This window comes from Sabethes cyaneus, chromosome 1 (genome assembly GCF_943734655.1).
Source record: "Sabethes cyaneus chromosome 1, idSabCyanKW18_F2, whole genome shotgun sequence".
Taxonomy (NCBI): Eukaryota; Metazoa; Arthropoda; class Insecta; order Diptera; family Culicidae; genus Sabethes; species Sabethes cyaneus.
The window spans coordinates 160,776,862-160,795,363 of record NC_071353.1 but is presented as its reverse complement, the minus strand read 5'-3'; positions in this window follow the sequence as shown (position 1 = coordinate 160,795,363).

The following is an 18,502-nucleotide window of genomic DNA, read 5'->3' as shown; positions in this document are numbered from 1 at the left end:
TGAGGAAATTTTTGGTTTATTTGCATGGGAGCCCCCCTCTTAGAGGAAGGAGGGGTCTCAATCCACCATAGCAAAAATTTCTGCCTCCAAAAACCTTCACATGCCAAATTTGTTTCCATTTGCATAATTGGTTTGCGAGCTATGCAGAAATTTGTGTTTCATTTGTATGGAGCCCCCCATTCTAGTGAGGGGAGGGGTCTCAAACCACCGTATAAAAAATCTAGTCTCTAGAAACCCCCACATCCCGAATTTGGTTCCATTTGCTTGATTAATAGTCGAGTTATGCGGGAATTTTTGTTTTATTTGTATGGGAGCCCCCCCTCTTAGAGGAAGCAAGGGTCTCAATCCACCATAGAAAAAAAATCTGCCTCTAAAAACCTTTACGTGCCAAATTTGGTTCCATTTGGTCCATTAGTTTCCGTGTTATGCAGAAATTTGGGATTCATTTGTATGGGAGCCCCCCTTTCTAATGGGGGGAGGGGCCTTAAACCGTGCTAACAACATTCCTCACATCATACGCAATGTGTATGCCAAGTTTCATCAAAATCCGTCGAGTGGTTTGCGAGTCTATACCGGACACACGAACAGCATTTCATTTTTATATATATAGAAGATATATCTATCGTATATCCCCACTAACACCTTTTGCGCCATACCAGCGACTAGCGACGATAACGTTCCGCCGTTGCTCAAGTGAGGTAAGGCGAATTAAAGAACATAGTTCTTCTTATGATGGTAGATTTAGTAGCATAGTAGTAGGAAGTAGCATATGGCAAATTTTTGCTGACGACGCTTTTCTAAATCCTTTCAATTCGTTGAGACTTAGCCAGTCCCACACAGTGCAGTTTGTTTCTAAAATAGAGCGAACCAGCGAGCAGTACAAAGCACGCAATATTCTAGGGTCTTGAAATTCTTTACCAATCCTTAGTATCATTCCCAATTGTCGAGTTGCTTTGTTAATGATCAGTTCATAATATTAGGCCGTATGAATAAAAGAGTTAGCGCAAATGCTCCCATACGATTTAAAAGGGAAAAGCAAAGCAAACTGGCTTATTCATACGGCTCGTACACCAAGGTATGTTTTTTTCGGGAGAAACTGATGACGGTACATTTCGGGATGCTTACAGTTATACAGTTGCAAGCGCACCATTCAGGAAATTGGTCAATCAGTTCTAGTCACATACTATCCTCAGAGGCTGCCGGAAAGGACTGAACTCCGGTCGAACTTCTGAAAGTGATGGTCTCATTTCCTCGCTATTCGAGAAAGAACACCGACTCGATTGTAGTAACTATCGGGGCATAACACTTCTAAAATTCGCCTATAAGGTACTCTTCCGTATTCTGTTCAACAGATTGGGACCGTTATCAGAATCTGTTTCGGCGATTACCAGTGCAGTGTGGTTTGGTTTTCGAGAAGAAAGATCGACTACGGACCAAATGTTCACTTTGCGTCAAATCCTTGAAATCAAATTTCAGGAATACAACTTGCGGACTCTCCATCTGTTTGTGGATTTTAAGGCAGCGTACGATTCAGTGGAAAGAAATGAATTATGACAGATAATGCTCGAACATGGCTTTCCGACCAAGCTAATAAAACTGTGCCGTACAACGCTAGACAAATCAAAATCAAGCGTCAGAATAGCTGGTAAAACATCAGATGCACCCGTGACGTTAGACGAACTGAAACAAGGCGATGCGCTCTCTAATCTACTGTTTAATAAAGCACTTGAAGGAGCGATTCGAAGATCAGACGTGAAAAGGAATGGAACCATCGTTACTAAATCGTACATGCTCCTAGGCTTTGCGGATGACATCGATATTGTTGGTGTTGATCGTAGAGCTATTGTAGAGGCATTAGTACCTTTTAAAAGAGAATCTACGAGAATTGGACTGATCATAAACACTGCCAAAACGAAGTACATGGTTGCTGGCAAAGAGCGTGGAAGTACGAATGATGTTGGATCTGAGGTGAAAATAGATGGAGAACGGTACGAGGTTGTCGACGAATTTACATATCTGGAAACTCTGGTAACATGCGACAATGACGTCACTCGAGATGAGAAGAGAAGTATTGCTGTTACAAATTGGGCTTTCTATGCACTCCGTAGCCAGCTAAAGTTACGAAGTTTGCGGACGCGTACAAAATTAGTTATGTACAAAACATTAATATTGCCGATGGCCCTCTACGGTCATGAATCATGGACGTTAAGAGAAGCAGATCGGTGTATACTTGGCGCATTTGAACGAAAAATTTTGCTGTTAATACTTGGCGACAAGATGGAAAACGGGGAATGGCGTAAACGCATGAACCACGAGTTGTACGAGGTGTATAAACATGATGACATTGTTAAGCCGATCAGGCGCCGCGGCGGTTACAGTGGGCTGGACATGTAGCCCGAATGCCATAAGAAAGGTCAGCGAAAATAGCGTCCAGCAGAGAACCTAGGCGAGGTCGTCGGCTCCGAGGTAGACCACGCACTCGTTGAGTTTGTGCAATCGAGGAAGATACACGCGCAGCAGGAGTGCAGGGTGACCGGAGACTGACAGCCCAAAACCGAGAATCCGGGAAATCACTAATACATTCGGCTAGGATCCGCTAATGTGGATTGTCGGCCTTTAATTTAAAGCAGAGTAAAGTAAAGTAAAGCAAGTACAATCCTCGGAACTGCGAACGCTCATGTAGATTTTAGCATCATCCGCAAAGAGCCGGAGCTGGGCGGTAATAGTCGGAACATGTCGTTTATAAACAGTGAAAACAGTTGTGGTCCTAACGTACTACCCTGTGGTACTCCCGAATTATTTTGGAACCAACAAGATAGGGAAGCACCAGCAAAACAGTGAGGCACAGTGCATGAGAACTGAGCTAGATTGGTAACGGTTGATCTTACAGGAAAAATCCGTGTTGCACTTCAAAATGTAAGATTTCGCGGCTCTAAACAGTTCTTAGTTTATAAATATTTCGGAATGTTTACATGCAGCACATAAAGAGGTCACTCCACAGTGGTTAGAAATATTGCATTATCGCACTTTTTTAGCACCGGGAACATTAATGATTTCTTCCAGCATTCCGGAGAAACTGCTTGTCTTAGCGACAGATTGAAAATCGATCTTAAAGGCGTACAGAGAACATCGGTGCACTTTATCTAAACAATTGAAGGAATTCCGTTAGGTCCAGCTGTTCATTTCATTTCAGTTCTGAAGCCAGCAATATTTTACGAGAAGGTGAACCAAACTCGTAAGGGCTACACAGCTAAGCGTGACATGTATAAGGTCGAGGAACGGGATCTAATCACAAATGGACGCGAGGTGGTCTACAAGTGGAAGCAGTGCTCCGGTGAGCATTTCAACAGTGATAAAACAATTGGAAACGCAACGGATGTTAACCTAGGAGTGCCTTCAAATAGCGTGCCGGCTACTAATCTCAAAGAGATCCTGCGAGAAATCGGTCAACTGAAGAATAATACAGCCGCCGAAAAGGATCGACTCCCTGTTACACTCGTCAAAAATGTCCAAGAACCGCTAACAACGGCACTTCACTGAACAATTGCAAGGATTTAGGAGGAGGAGTGGATGGAAGGTGTGGTTTGTCCCATCTACAAAAAAGGCGATCGGCTGGATTGTTGTAATTACCGCGGCATTACGCTGGCGCTGGTCAACGCCTCCTACAAGGTGCTCTCCCAGATTTTGTTGCGTCGTCTATCCTAAATAACAAGAGAAATCGTAGAGCATTAACAGGCGGCGTTATGGAGGCCCGTGCTACTACGGATCAAATTGTTTCTCTCCGACAAATCGTGCAGAAATATCGAGAGTACAACGTGCCTACGCATCATATTTTCGCAGATTTCAGAGCAGCATTCGATACAGTTGAACGCGAACAGCTATAGAAGATAATGCACGAGTACGGTTTTCCGGATCAACTGACGCGGCTGATTGAGAGTGCGCGTTCGAATCGCGCAGAGTATTGTGGCAAGGTCTGTGGACAGTCCTGTATGTTATTCAATATCGTTATTGAAGGTGTGATCCGACGAGCGGACATCGAAACGAGTGGAGCGATCTTCAGCAAGAGTAACCAACTCCTAGTCTTTGCAGACGACTTCGACATCATTACTAGAAACGTTGGGACGGCAAAGGCAATCTACGCCAGACTACAATCGGAGGCTAAAAAGATAGGGTTACAAATTAATGGTCACACCGAATATATGGTAGGAAAAGGCTCCAGAGAAAACAACGTTTTCCTCCCACGGACAGTGACCATTGACGGCGATGAACTGGAAGTGGTTGATGAGTTCGTATATTTGGGATCTCTGGTACGTGCACTTGCCGTATTTGATTTGAACAGAAGGTGTTGCGGACTATTTTTGGCAGAGTACAAACGGAAAGCGGAGAGTGGCGGAGGTATATAAACCACGAGTTACAGACTAAACTGCTTGGAGAGATTCACATTGTCCCCCTGGCGAAAGTAGGGAGATTATGGTGGCCGGCCACGTCGCAGGGATGCCGCCTGACGACTGTGCAGTGAAATCTGTTCTCTACAACAACCCCACCGGTACCAGGAATAGAAGGGCTCAGGGTGCTAGATGGCTCCGTTATTTCGAGTACAGTGGAGAGGAATTCTTGATGCGGTAAGAGATAATGAAATATTTTTATTATTCGTACATTTAATCCTGGGAAAAATACGACTGCTTCTATTGCAGTCGCAACAGCAACTTAGGAGTACGATAAATTGAACATTATTAATCACTTTTCAAACGTTTTCGTACATAATCCAGAATGCTGCTTCTAATTTCGAAGCAGCTTTTTGGCTTCCAGTTGAAGCATTTGCTTCCTCTACTTTCTAATTCAGTCATGAGTGGTAAATCGAACGATTGAAAAATCATCAGTTATGTTTTCAGCGAACTGTGCTGACCTGACTGAGTCTAAACAAGGCGGGGACAGGGCAGCCTTTTCTCCGTTCCAAGCAGACTCTAAATACAGCGAAAATCGCTTCATCGAAGCCCAAGTGGGCAAACCGTTCGTTGGTTGGTCGCTAGAGGTTGGTTGGTCTAGTAGTGAGTGGCTGCGGTAATAGCAGTAGTGCACTACTGCTTCGAGAACTAGAGAACTGCATTTCATCCCTTTTTTGTGCCGCGGCCACCGTGCACTAATGGGACAGCAAACGAAATAAAATAAACAATTTTCTGCAATAAAAAAATTCAGCCGAGTGCTTCTTCCGGTGGCTGCGGCGCTGCCTGCGCCGCCCGGAATTGATCTTGCTATTTCCGTCCGCAAACAGCGTCTAATCAACCTGATTGAGAGGTGGTAGTGAAAATTGGGGAAGCTTAAAAGAAGTACGGCACAGAACGTTCGCGGTGATCGTCATCTGTTTTCTGTCTTCTGTTATTATTTTTTCTAGGATATAAGATTAAAAGTATTTGTAAATTTGATTTTATAAATTTAACTCCTGCCAGATTCCCGTCCAATCACACCAGTCTTCTGTAGGGTATCGAAGGTGACTAGTAGATTTATCTGTGATGTGCCACAGCGTAAGTGAAAATGTGAAAATCGAACCAAGCGTCACTGCACACATAGCTGCTGCTGGTGTAGTGGGGCGGGAAGGAACTTTTTTCTACTTTGAGCACTTTCCCTTCCAATCCAAGCGAAACGCCCCCTTCCCCTTCTCTGTGCTACTTCGATTTAGATGTTTATTTTTTCACTTGTTTTTATTGGCCCGATGCAGAAAGCGACAAAAAATTCCACAGAAGCACCGAACAGCAGACAAATAAATCGGCAAGCAAATAAAGATGCGCTGTTCTGCTCTGCAGCAGCTTCATCTATGAACAGTAAAAACATTGACAAGCTCAAAGAAAATTTTGTTTGCCCAACTTCAATTGCAACTTATTGGCATCTGGTTTAAATACATATCTCCCATTTGAAAAACAAAATCAAAGAGCAAATTTGTGCTTTATTTACTTAATAAATTCACAATTTCCCAAAAATATCATTCATCACTATTAAAATAGAGTGTTGAATTTTCGTTTCTGTTTCGGCGGAAATTTTTCCCCTGCAATGCATAAGCAATTCAAATGCTTCAGTAACAAAAGCAAACAAAACTGAAAAACTACTAAACTTTCCCTTACCCATTTTTGTCCTACGACCTCCAGCTCCAGTGCGGCAAAACCCCCAGCAGTTTTACGTCATGGAAATTTGGAAAAACTTGTTGTACTTTCTAATCAAAACAACCGGCAGCAGCACAACCGAAGCCACAGATGTCGGAACCGAACGCTGACGTTCGTCGGTCGGCAAGGGCCGTTGCAGAGTATCCCATCCCCGCCGGATCCAAACACCAAACCGAACATACGTGTTACGTGCGGCTGCTGCTGCATACGGAGGAACGGTAAACTGATAAACGCTGCTCCGGCTGGACTTGTAAACCAGTGTGTACCTGGTCGTGTACAGGTCATTTGTTAAGTTTTTAATTAACCCCTCGGTTTTGGCTAGAGCTATGCACACTGATAAGTGCTTCCTCATCATTTTATCCCGGTCTCTCCGCCTCACTGTCTCTCTCGCCCTCAGTCTCCCTTACAATAGTCGAGAGTTGTTAAAAAGTTTTAATGAACAATAGAACAACGTTCGTCTGACACCTCCGAAATCCAACGAGATGGTCTTTCTCTAGGTAAGGCTAATTAAAACTTGGATGCCCGCGTAAACTTTCTCGTTAAAATCGGTGCACGTCTCGAGAAGTGTTCTTCGTCCCTAATTCGCCCCCCCCCCCCACACACACACACACGTGTCTAATTCTTTATACCAGCCAGAGATAAGTGTTTTCAATTTCGACCCAGGACCAGGATCTGTTGTATAATGATCATGACGAAGATGCATACAGACAGAGGCTAAGTTCGGTGGTGGTGAGAACATGATAACAGTTCCTAATTGGTTTGCTTGGTGTCAAAATTGCCTAAAAGCCTTCAACACCACCACCACCCCCCGGTCGGGCGGCGCGAAAGCTTTAGGCAAACTGACCGAAAACAATTCATAATTCAAGTAACCGAATCCCGGTGGGAACTGAAAATGGCAAGCAGAACGGATGCAACACCTCATCGACCGACCAATCGATGCCGATCGAAATCCCTGCGACAGGACGACGTCTCGTCGCCCCTAGCAGAAGATTGTTGTGATCCAAATGGCTGCCGCTGGCCGCTGCTGGGGTGGGGGTCGGTCTTCGAACGGTGTGAATTTGTCGGTTGTGATAAACAGGAAATTAGGGATTTATTATTCATGCGATTTGTTTCGGTGGGTTTCGACCTTTGTGTTGTGGGAGAACCGCTCCTGTTGTAATGCCATTTCGGGTTCGATAGTGCAGTGCGACACTGCTCTCGTTTTGGGGAAGTCCATTTCGATTTCGATAGTCATCACCGAGGAGAGTGTGTGTGTATTTGTGTCTGTGTGCTATAAAACGATAATTCGATTCACTGGGCAGCTCGTAATTGATTTGAAAACTATGCTAATGATAGCATTTGTGTCGATTCATTTCGGCAGATACTAACTAGCACATATCAAAGTGCTGAAAGCACTATCAATACACGAAATATCGCTTTGTTTGGGAAAAAAGATGTTTATCGCGAAACGTTATCGACGAATAGAATCTGCGCACTCAGTCATGGGTAAAGAGCTGACATAGTTCAACGGTCAAAAGAGCCAAATAAAGGAACTAAAATGGGTCCAACGCGAATCGGAAAATAAAGAGAGTCAACAAGCATCAAACTGTTAGTCGAAAGTAGTTGAAAATAGTAAATATAGCCGCGGAATTTCAGGAAAAAATAGTCAAAAAGTCAATAAACACATGAAGCTATCCCGGAAAAAAACTATAACACGATGATAAAAATTATGGTAACAGTAGGATACAAAATACAGTAAATACAATAAAATTTATCGTTCGAAAAGACAATCAAACTTATTGTTGTCGACCATAACTTTCATGATTTTCAGAGATTCTACCATAAAAATGACGGGTTGTTAAGTATCTTAACAATAAAAAAAATCTAGTTTTTCGCGAACAAAAATTTTCAACTTTTACTGTAAAAGTTATCGTCCTTTTATGGTAATTTTTTTAGGCGAAAAAACAAAATATAATTTAAAAAGGCAGTAAGTTTATGATGAGGCCAATTCTATAGCGTAAAATAAGAAACAAAAATGTTAATAAAATTTGAATTTGAGGCACTTTTACAATAAATTTACCATAAGTTTCAATGTTAACAATAAAAACTGTTGTAGATGCCTTGTTTCAACTACAAAATTTGATGTAATTTTTTTTCGGGATCCTTATAAGTCACCGTGTATTCGAGGCGTAGGCGTAGGCGAACAGGCACGGTTTGTTCCCGTGAGTTCTAAAGCCGAAATCCCAGCCAGGCCCGCACGGGACTATCACAGCCAGATGATGGAACGTGATTTATTCCAATTCAACCAAAACTTGTAGGTTCGGTTGCAATAATGTCTTTACTATGCCTCGAAATTTAATTAATTGCAACATTTTATTGTGGCATAATTTGTTATTTATTCTGTGCGATCAAATATGTTGTTTCGAACAATTAGTGCCCCGTTTTGAGTCATGCCTCATTATCACACCTTAATTCTGTGCAAAATCAAAAATTAAAAAAAAAACTGCGAAATTAAGAAAATTTGGTAATAGATGCATCAAAATCATGTTGATTTCTTTAGCAAAATATTTGAAGTAATATATTTCGAACCAAAAATTGGGGATTTTTTTTAATTTTTCAGCATTTAAAATTCAGTACGTATTTTCAAAAATACCTCAAACCCCTTTTAAACTTAAAATAGCAATTTTTACAGATGAACTTTATGTTTTTGTGTTGAATTATTAATGAAATCAGACTAATTTTTATAACAATACATAGACGAAGATCCTCCCAGTTGGCTTCGAGGTATGACGCTGCACAGTGGTCCAAACAGTGAAATACGTGATCGTTTGACATAGCGCCGAAACGTGAAGTTTTTCGCATATAGTACCTTTAGGAACATTTCTTGGTATTACAAGCCCCTTCTTGTGAGAGAAATCTTTGGGTGATTAATTCCCTTAAAAGTGAGATACGAAATTTATTTTCTCGTAAATTCGAGATACAGGTTTGGTATTTTTGGCAAAGTTGTAGTAAATATCAATACAAACAACTTTGTTAAAGACACCATACTTGTATCTCTTCAGTTCATGGAAATTTTCTATGAAGTGTTATTCGAGGACAAACTCTTTAAAACAGTTTTTAAACCCTGACTTATTCTGGTCAACTTTTACGTGTTCATAGTGTTCTAGAAAGTTGTTTATCTTGCTAAAATCAACGTTTTTGTAGAATATTATTATACGTGTTTTTCTGAAGTTTCGGAGATTTCGATCATTTTTGATGAAAAATAGTATTTCTTTGAACTTAAATATTTCCCAAGGTGGCAAAATGGTGGCCGAAATTTTGGACATAAAAACGTTAATTCGAATTTCCTGCGACGAGAACGTTAATTTAAACTTTAGACGTAAAAAGAGATAATGTTAATTCAAATTTCGGACATAGAAAGAGAGGACGTTAATTCAAATTTCAGACGTAAAACAGGACGGTAATTAAAATTTTGGACGTAAATGGAAGGACGTTAATTCAAATTTCAGACGTAAAACAAGAGGACGTCCATTCAAGTTTTGGACGTAAAAAGAGAGGACCGGTAATTTGAATTTTAGACGCAAAAAAGACGTTATTTCGAATTTCCTGCAGGTACCTAATGGTGTTTGACGAGGACGTCAATTCAAATTCCGAACGTAAAACGAGAGGACCTTAATTCAAATTTCAGACGTAAAATAAGAGAACGTTAATTTAAATTCTGGACGTAAAAAGAGGACGTTAGTTCGAATTTTGGACGCAAAACGAGAGGACGCTAATTAAAATTTCGGACGTAAAAAAGAGGTCATTAATGCAAATTTTGGACGTAAAAAGAGGGAATGTTAATTCGAATTTCCTGCGATTACCCAATGGTATTTGACGAGAAAGTTAATTTAAATTTTAGACGTAAAAAGAGATAACGTTAATTCAAATTTTGGACATAAAAAGAGAGGACGTTAATTCAAATTTTGGACGTAAAACATGAGGACGGTAATTCAAATTTTGGACGTAAAATGAGAGGATGTTAATTCAAATTTCAGACGTAAAACAAGAGGACGTTAATTTAAATTTTGGACGTAAAAAGAGAGGACGTTAATTTGAATTTTGGACGCGAAAAAAGACGTTATTTCGAATTTCCTGCAAGTACCTAATGGTGTTTGACGAGGACGTCAATTCAAATTCAAAAGATGGAAAAATTACTGCATGAAGACGAATATAAAATGCATCCAGTGCATACAATTTTACCCCTCGAAACGCAAAAAAAGACGTTATTTCGAATTTCCTGCAATTACCTAATGGTGTTTGACGAGGACGTCAATTAAAATTCCGGACGTAAAAAAAGAAGACGTTAATTCAAATTCCGGACGAAAAAAAGAGGACGTTAATTCAAATTTGAGACGTAAAAAAGGCACGTTAATTTAAATTTGAGACGTAAATAGACGACATTAGTTCAAATTTTGGACGTAAAACGAGAGGAAGTTATTTCAAATTTCCGACGTAAAAAAAGAGGAGGTAATCCAAATTTCAGACGTAAAATAACAGCATATTAATTTAAATTTTGAACGTAAAAAGAGAGGACTTTAATTCGAATTTCGTACGTAAAAAGAGAGGACGTTAATTCGAATTTCAGACGTAAAAAGAAGACGTTAATTCAAATTTCGGGCGTAAAAAGAGAAGACGTTAATTTGAATTTCAGACGTGAAAAGAGGAGGTTAATCCAAATTTTGGACGAGAGGACGTTAATTCGAATTTCGGACGTAAAAAAGAGGTCGTTAACGCAAATTTTGGACGTAAAAAGAGAGGATGTTAATTCGAATTTCCTGCGACGAGAACGTTAATTTAAACTTTAGACGTAAAAAGAGATTACGTAATTCAAATTTGGGACATAAAAAGAGAGGACGTTAATTCAAATTTCAGACGTAAAACTGGAGGACGGTCGTTCAAATTTTGAACGTAAAATGAGAGGACGTTAATTCAAATTTCAGACGTAAAAGAGGACGTCCATTCAAATTTTGGACGTAAAAAGAGAGGACGGTAATTTGAATTTTGGACGCAAAAAAAGACGTTATTTCGAATTTCCTGCAATTACCTAATGGTGTTTGACGAGGACGTCAATTCAAATTCCGGACGTAAAAGAAGAAGACGATAATTCAAATTCTGGACGTAAAATTTCAGAATTTCAGACGTGAAAAGAGGAGGTTAATCCAAATTTTGGACGAGAGGACGTTAATTCGAATTTCGGACGTAAAAAAGAGGACGTTAATTCAAATTTCAGATGTAAAAGAAGAACGTTACTTGAAATTTTGGACGTAAAACATGAGGACGTTAATTCAAATTTCGGACGTAAAAGAAGAGGACGTTAATTCAAATTTCGAACGTACGGTAGTTTGGACGGACGGTAGTTTGAACTTTGGAGTAAAAATAAAAGCCGTTATTTCGAATTACCAGCGATTATCTCTTATGGTATTTTAGAAGGACGTTAATTTAAATTTTGGACTAGAAAAGAGAGAATGCTATTTCAAATTTCGGACGTCAAGTAATAAGCCAGTTGACGTATGTTCAAATGTCTTTGGCTGTTAGGGGACTGTCAATGAGATTGTAGCAGCAGGTCCATCGTTCCGTCGGTATGTAATGTAAAGCCAAAACTTTGCTTTTTTAGTTGCCAAAGCAGCCAGGCAAGTGTTTCAACGTAAACAAAAATAGTGAGAGACATATAGAGGGAGGAAAATCAAAATACCTAACCAGTTTAATAAAGCAGGAGAGAGAGCAAGAGCTAATTAGGGAGAAATGGATGGGGAGAGAAATAGAGGGAAAATATGGAAAGGGCATAATTGAAAAAGACAGTAAGGAGACAAAAGATAGTAAGAAAAAGAGATAGCGAGAAATAGACAAGACAAGATAATAAGGAAGAGAGAGCGAGAGAGAGAATACAGATGGAGAAATATAGAAGGATGAAGAGAGAGAGGGCAAGGGAGAAAGATGGAAAGAGATTGAGATAGCAATAGAAAAAAACTGGCAGAGTGTGAGTATGAGAGCAATAGAAAGAGAGGAAGGGAGAAAGAAAGAGAAAGAGGGAAAAATGATGGACAGAAATTAAAAAATAAACAAAACAACAAAATAATCGAAAAGATAATTTCTCTACGTCAAACTTTAAGAGTGAAAGAGAAGCAAAAAATGCAGAAAATAAAAGAACAACGAACTTTGACGAGATTGACAGTTTGCGAGTCAGACAGGTTGAAAAGTCAGAGTCAAAACGAAGAATTGAAAAAGCGCCAAGTTGTAAAATAAAAAAATCGAAAATTCGTATTCTAAGAGTTAAATAGATGATGGGCAAAAGCAGTACTCAAAAAAATTGCTGCATGAAGACGAATATAAAATGCATTCAGTGCATACAATTTTACCTCTGGTAGTAACTTTTTATCTGTTATCAGTCCATGGACAAGACTACTGAACTACTGACAGTGCTTGTCTTGCTTAGTTTTCTACCCTCCGAAACAATCTTTATTTTACCTTTTATCTGACTTTTCAGTCTGTTATGGAAAAGACTTAAATACAAGGGCAAAACGTCGGAAAAAATTAAAAACCTGTTCTGATTTCCAAAACAGACTAAAAAGCCAGTGAAAATGTAAAAATAAAGATCAAAACGACACCAATAGATAGAATATTCTTCAAAACAATTCATTCAGGAATAGCAGTGCTGTTATCAGTTTTTCAAACTACCTGCTTTTTAAAATCAAATAAAATCTGGATGATGTAAATCAATTAAAACTTCGAAGCAATGTTTACGTTTATTGTAATTTCGTTTGCCTTTTTCGCACTTCAAAATAACGAAATGATCAACATTTGATTTTAATCACTATTGTCGGGAATGAATGAATGTAGAGAACAATGCGAAATGAACGCAAGCGATTCGCTCGAATCGTTGGTTTCAGATGGGCAATGCTGAGTTCATGTCATCTGTACTAGAAACAGCATAGAATGAGCCACTTATTTTGCCTTCTGTATGTGCTAGGGGGCTTTCATTTGTTTATGGATCAGCAGGAATGATTGTCGCAAGCTCAACTTCTTTCGGTAGCCCACTTTAACGGTTTCACCTATAGAATCTAGGCACTTGGATTTATGAATGATACTGAATATTGGATAATATCTTCTGGACGCAGATAGGGGCGCTACATGTCCCCCCGCTCGCAAGCTGTAAAATTTAGTAAAAGCTTAGAACTCAGAGTCGAACTGCCTAACGATCAAATGGCTGGAAATTAAAAAAAACGAGCTGCTGAAAAGTCGGTCGTTCAAATCGACGAATAATCGACGGTTTGGAGCATCGAAAAGTCCGAAAATTGCAAATGCATGAAGTTACGAAAATAACAAAAAAAAATGATAAATCATCGTGATTTTATAAATATCCCAAATTTTACAAATTTTAAATTTTTCTTAGAAACTATCTGCCTGGCCCTCCTATAGATGAATTTTATTTCTTTAACAGGCGTCTCCTTAATGAGATAAAAAGGAACAAAATTAAAAAAGCTAATGGAGAATGAAAGTAACAATACCGTAAGGTTCTACAGTTCGCTTGCCCACGGCAAAGGCTAAAGAACTCGCCAGTCGCAAGAAAAGATCCTTCTTATTAAGCCAATTGTCTTTATTGGTTATATGCCTTTCAATTTCATCGACCGTAAAATGAAGGGTTCAATTTCACAATTTCCAATCCAGACAAGGGAAAAGGATTTTTTTTCACTCCTGCTTTCTGCCGTCTGGTTCTAGAGTCTGGTTGTGTTCAATTCGTCGAGACGAGAACAAAGCCGCAGTCGAAAGCTATCGTCGTCGTTCCTTGTGCTGGCTGACCGAGTTGTGATAGAATCGCTCTTCTATTATTATGAAATGCAAACAAATTAATAATATGGTAAAATCTGCCGGGATGTGGTCTTATGTGGTGACCGTCCTGTGCATACTCCGGGGTGCTGTCTTCGGCTTTCTAGAGATGGCCAACAAAATGTGGTTGTACTCCGTTAAAAATCTCTGCTCTGGTTCGGTTTAATTGATTCGGAAAGCTCGGAAAATGGAATTCGTTTTGGACCAATATTCACGAGCGCTTAGAGCAAGAAGCAAGTCAACTGTAGCCGGACTCAAGAGTTTTTTTTTGAGGATTTTTATTCTTTGGATCTATTTAACCTTAAAATAATAATACAAAAAAAAAACAGGTTTGAAAAAGGTTTTTTTTATGTTCAATTTCGATTAAAGTCACAATCTAAAGAATGAGAAGAAGCACCTCTACTTTCTTCACTACCTACTACTAGCTGGTAAGTACTGCATTGAGCAATCTCCACTAACAAGCACCGATATGTGCGCGGTAAGGCAAAGTAAAATGAAGCCGGAGAAATAACCGCCTTGCTTTGCAAAATTTTGGTCGAGGGCAGTTCTTGTAATCCAGCAGCAGCCAGCCGCAGGAGCACGGCATCCACGTAGCGCTTGCTTTCCCTCGCTCGGAGTTCGGAAAATGAAGTCTTTTCCATCGCCATAAATGCCCCCATTTTCGGAATACGTGATCCATTGTGGCCGGGCGAATAGAAGGAATGGTCGGGAAACGACGAGCTTCGATTATGATGGAAGGCGAACATCGACGGTTTCGTCCTGCCAGCTTAGCAGCTAGCTAGTGGTACTGAACTGTTCAGCTCGAACAACAATGGAAATTGTACGTTTCAATTTGGGAACCGCGCGCGGATGTGCTTGTGCTTGAGAGGAGCAAGGACCCGCCTTCCCCCCTTGGAGGCGGGGAGGAATCTTGACTGAGATTAGCTTTTTACTGCTCTAAACGATTTGCAAATAGAAGCGGTATCTTTCCGTGCTCCAGAGGGCTGCTTTTCAAATCGATCGAAAGTTGAAATCATTGGTGGTGGTACTTTCCGAGGGATTCGAGCTGTTGTCGTCGCAATCAAAGGTGAACACATTTCGAAGAAAGTTGTATCGTGAAAATACGTCAATTTGTTCTTCAAAATGCCATTAACCATCTCGAATGTTAAAACTTGTTAGGAATCCAATTTCTAACAGACCAGTTTATCACTTCGAATCATTTCGAATGATTGTCCGATGAAATAATGTCGAACCTGCTTCAATCGGACGGGCCTGTACTAATTGTCAGTTCCGATTGAAAAATGATAAATTCCCACCAGTCAATAATGGACTGACACTTGAAAGGTATTTTGGGTTTTTTGTTCTCCAATTTTTCAGTTCAGTTTTTCACGCGTCACGCATTTTCTCGGCATTGTGTGTGTGTCTGAGTCGGAATTAAGTTAACTGATAGGTATTGTAATGTCGAAATAATTCTCACGAATGCAGTTCGCAACAGCCGAAATAAATTAACAAACCACCATGGAAACGAGGCGACGAGCCTCGCTGCCCGTTCCTGGTGAATGCTGCTGCTGCTGCGCGCAGTAAACAGTAGGCAGGTAGGACGCATGCAAATTAATTTTTTCCCCGAATGAGCAGCCCGAAGTGTCCTTCCACAGCAGATCATCCGGGCAGTAAATTGCAACGGTGCGTGAGTTGAATGAAGAAATCCAAATAATTGGGAAATAATTAATATAACCATTCCCTGGAAAGGGGACGACCTCTACTAGAGATAGGTAGTCAATTGCATCGGTTTTTATCGGCACTGGGGGTGGAAAATAAATGTGAAAAAAAATGGTTTTTTGCTAGCGTTCTTGTATCGATTTTTTATATTACTTACGAAACAATTCAATGGATTTCTCTCTGAGTGATGCAGTACTTGGATTACTAACCTGAAAAGGGAAAAAAGTAAAAATAAAAAGGCGTTATTGATTTTGGTCGGTTGAATTCGTGCAGAACAATGTAAAAAATGATTATAACATTGTATAACGGACGTTCTGTAGAGCTGTGCTCTTTGTTGTAGACAACATTTGGGCCATTTTCAAGAAGTTTAACGAATTAACTGCTACAAACTTTTAACACATGGAAGATGGTAATGAGTTTGCTCCAATTCAAGTTGAAAGGCGACCATGCGTTCACATTTTCGTCAGAACCGATAAAGGTACCTTGTTGTTCAATATGGCTATCACACTCTTTTGTATATTACACGAATGCGCTAATGTATGTACCATCTCGACAATGTGCCGCACAAGTATCAATGTATACTGGTGCGAAGAAGCACTAAAGGGTGTCCCACATCAAATTGCATCATGAAAGAAACGCTGCAGAAAATTACCTAATTGACCGATCCTTTTCAAACTTTCAGACAATAAAGTATAACCCATTTTAGTAAGCTTTTGGCATATTTATTTCATTCAACTTCAATACCATAACCGTAAGCTCGCACCTTACTCTTAACTCCACTCATAAGGTTCTGTACAACATCTGGATGCAGCTTCTTCTGTACGGAAACCCACTTTTTCTTCATGTATTCCTCAGATTTGACCTCCTTGAGATGCTTCCGTACTGCCTGCTTCATAATAGCTACGTATTTTTCGATAGACCTTAGTTCCGGTACGTTGTCCTTGGGTACGAAAGTGACCCCGTTGACACCGTGCCACTCCAGAACATTCTTTGAATAGTGGCACGAAGCTAGATCCGGCCAGAAGTTCGTAGGGCCCTCCTGTTGCTTCAACAGAGGAAGCATACGCTTCTGTAGACACTCCTTGAGGTAGATCTGCCCGTTTACGGTCCCGGTAGTCACGAACGGCGCACTCCGTTTGCCACATGAGCAAATCGCTTGCCAAATCATGTATTTCTTGGCAAACTATGAAAGTTTCTGCATCCTTACTTCCTCCGGAACAACAAACTTGTGCAGGGTGGTGAAATACAGTGGCTCCGGATGCTGCCAGAAGTCCGCCTTGACGTAAGTCACATCATCCATGATGAGAGAGTTGCAGATTTTCCAGCTGTTTGCGCAAAATTAAGTCGCGACGTTGCTTTTCGGGTGACGCCATTTTTTCTAATTTTCGAAAAACTGACCGCGATTTTTATCGCGGTCAGTTTTTCGAAAATTGGAAATACACTGAAAACAATACACTTTAAACTACTTCTACTTCCAAATTTTCAAGAGAAAATACCCAGTAATTTTCTACAGCGTTTCTTCCGTGATGGAATTTAATTTGGGACACCCTTTATTCAATGTCAACGAAGAACTATAGTTAACTCGCAATGGGTAGTCGCGCTAGTATCCCACAGAATGAATGGCTGAATAAACCAAGACTAGATGGCTGCATAAACCAGGACAGGATAGACTGAAGTTTTTGGAGCGTCTTAGTAGAATACGAAACCTAAAAATAAAAAATAAGAAAACTTATCCAATTTAATTCGATTTCAAACTGCGAAAACAAACACTGAGGAAGCCTGCAAGTCGTAGGCGAAATACGTATCTGTTGTGAATAAAAATACACATAGTAGAATTAAATTGTATAAGTTTTCTTATTTTTTATTTTCAGGACAGGATAGCTGAATAACACAAGACTGGATGGCTGAATAAACCAAGAATGGATGGCTGAAAAAAGCAAAGCCATGGGTATAAACGTCCTTGAGAACTTGACCTTCCTTAACCGACAGACTTCGCAGCCGGTTATCAGAGTACAGGAAAACTACGAGGCTAGTGTAAAGATCCCATTGACTCAATAATGGCAACGCCAAGTTTTTTTTTTTTTTTTTTTTTTTTTTTTTTTTTTAATAAATATATATTTACAATAATAGTTCGTATTTACAGAAGCATATCTATGTCTATATCTTTCCTGTCTATTACAAATTACTAAAGAACGACTAAACTTTGCTCAGCAGTTGACAATAGTTAACAAAATAAATTTTAGCAAATATTTAAATTGTTCCCGAATATGTTCTTAAACATTTTCCGATGATTCCACCTCAGTTCTCTCTATTCTTTCTTAAAAACGTATAGGCCCGAGTCTGTTTCTCCCACATTGAAAGCTATCACTCTCACAGTCAGCCACAATGCAGCTTTTTCTTTTTGCACCTTATCATTAATCTCAAATAGCAGAATATCCTCTAAATCATCTAGTTAAAAGGTCCTTAATAAAACCATCATCATCATCATCATCTAAATCATCAACATTATAATTGAAACGTGTTCGAACAATTTGGCTACACCAACCCCAAACTTTTTTAGCGTTTGGACAGAGTTTTAATCTGTGAAGATTGTTATCTACACCACCGCAATTTTTACATCTCTGTATTGTGGAACGAATGTTGTAGGCAGAGTTTTTCACCGTTTGGAACTATATCATTCATAAAACAAAATACTTTCGCTCGGTCGCTCATTGGAATGAAATTATAGTTAAGATTTTTCCAGACTATTGTCCAACAAAGGTCAATTTTCGTTTCGATTTTGGGAGAAAAGTTATTTGCATCAA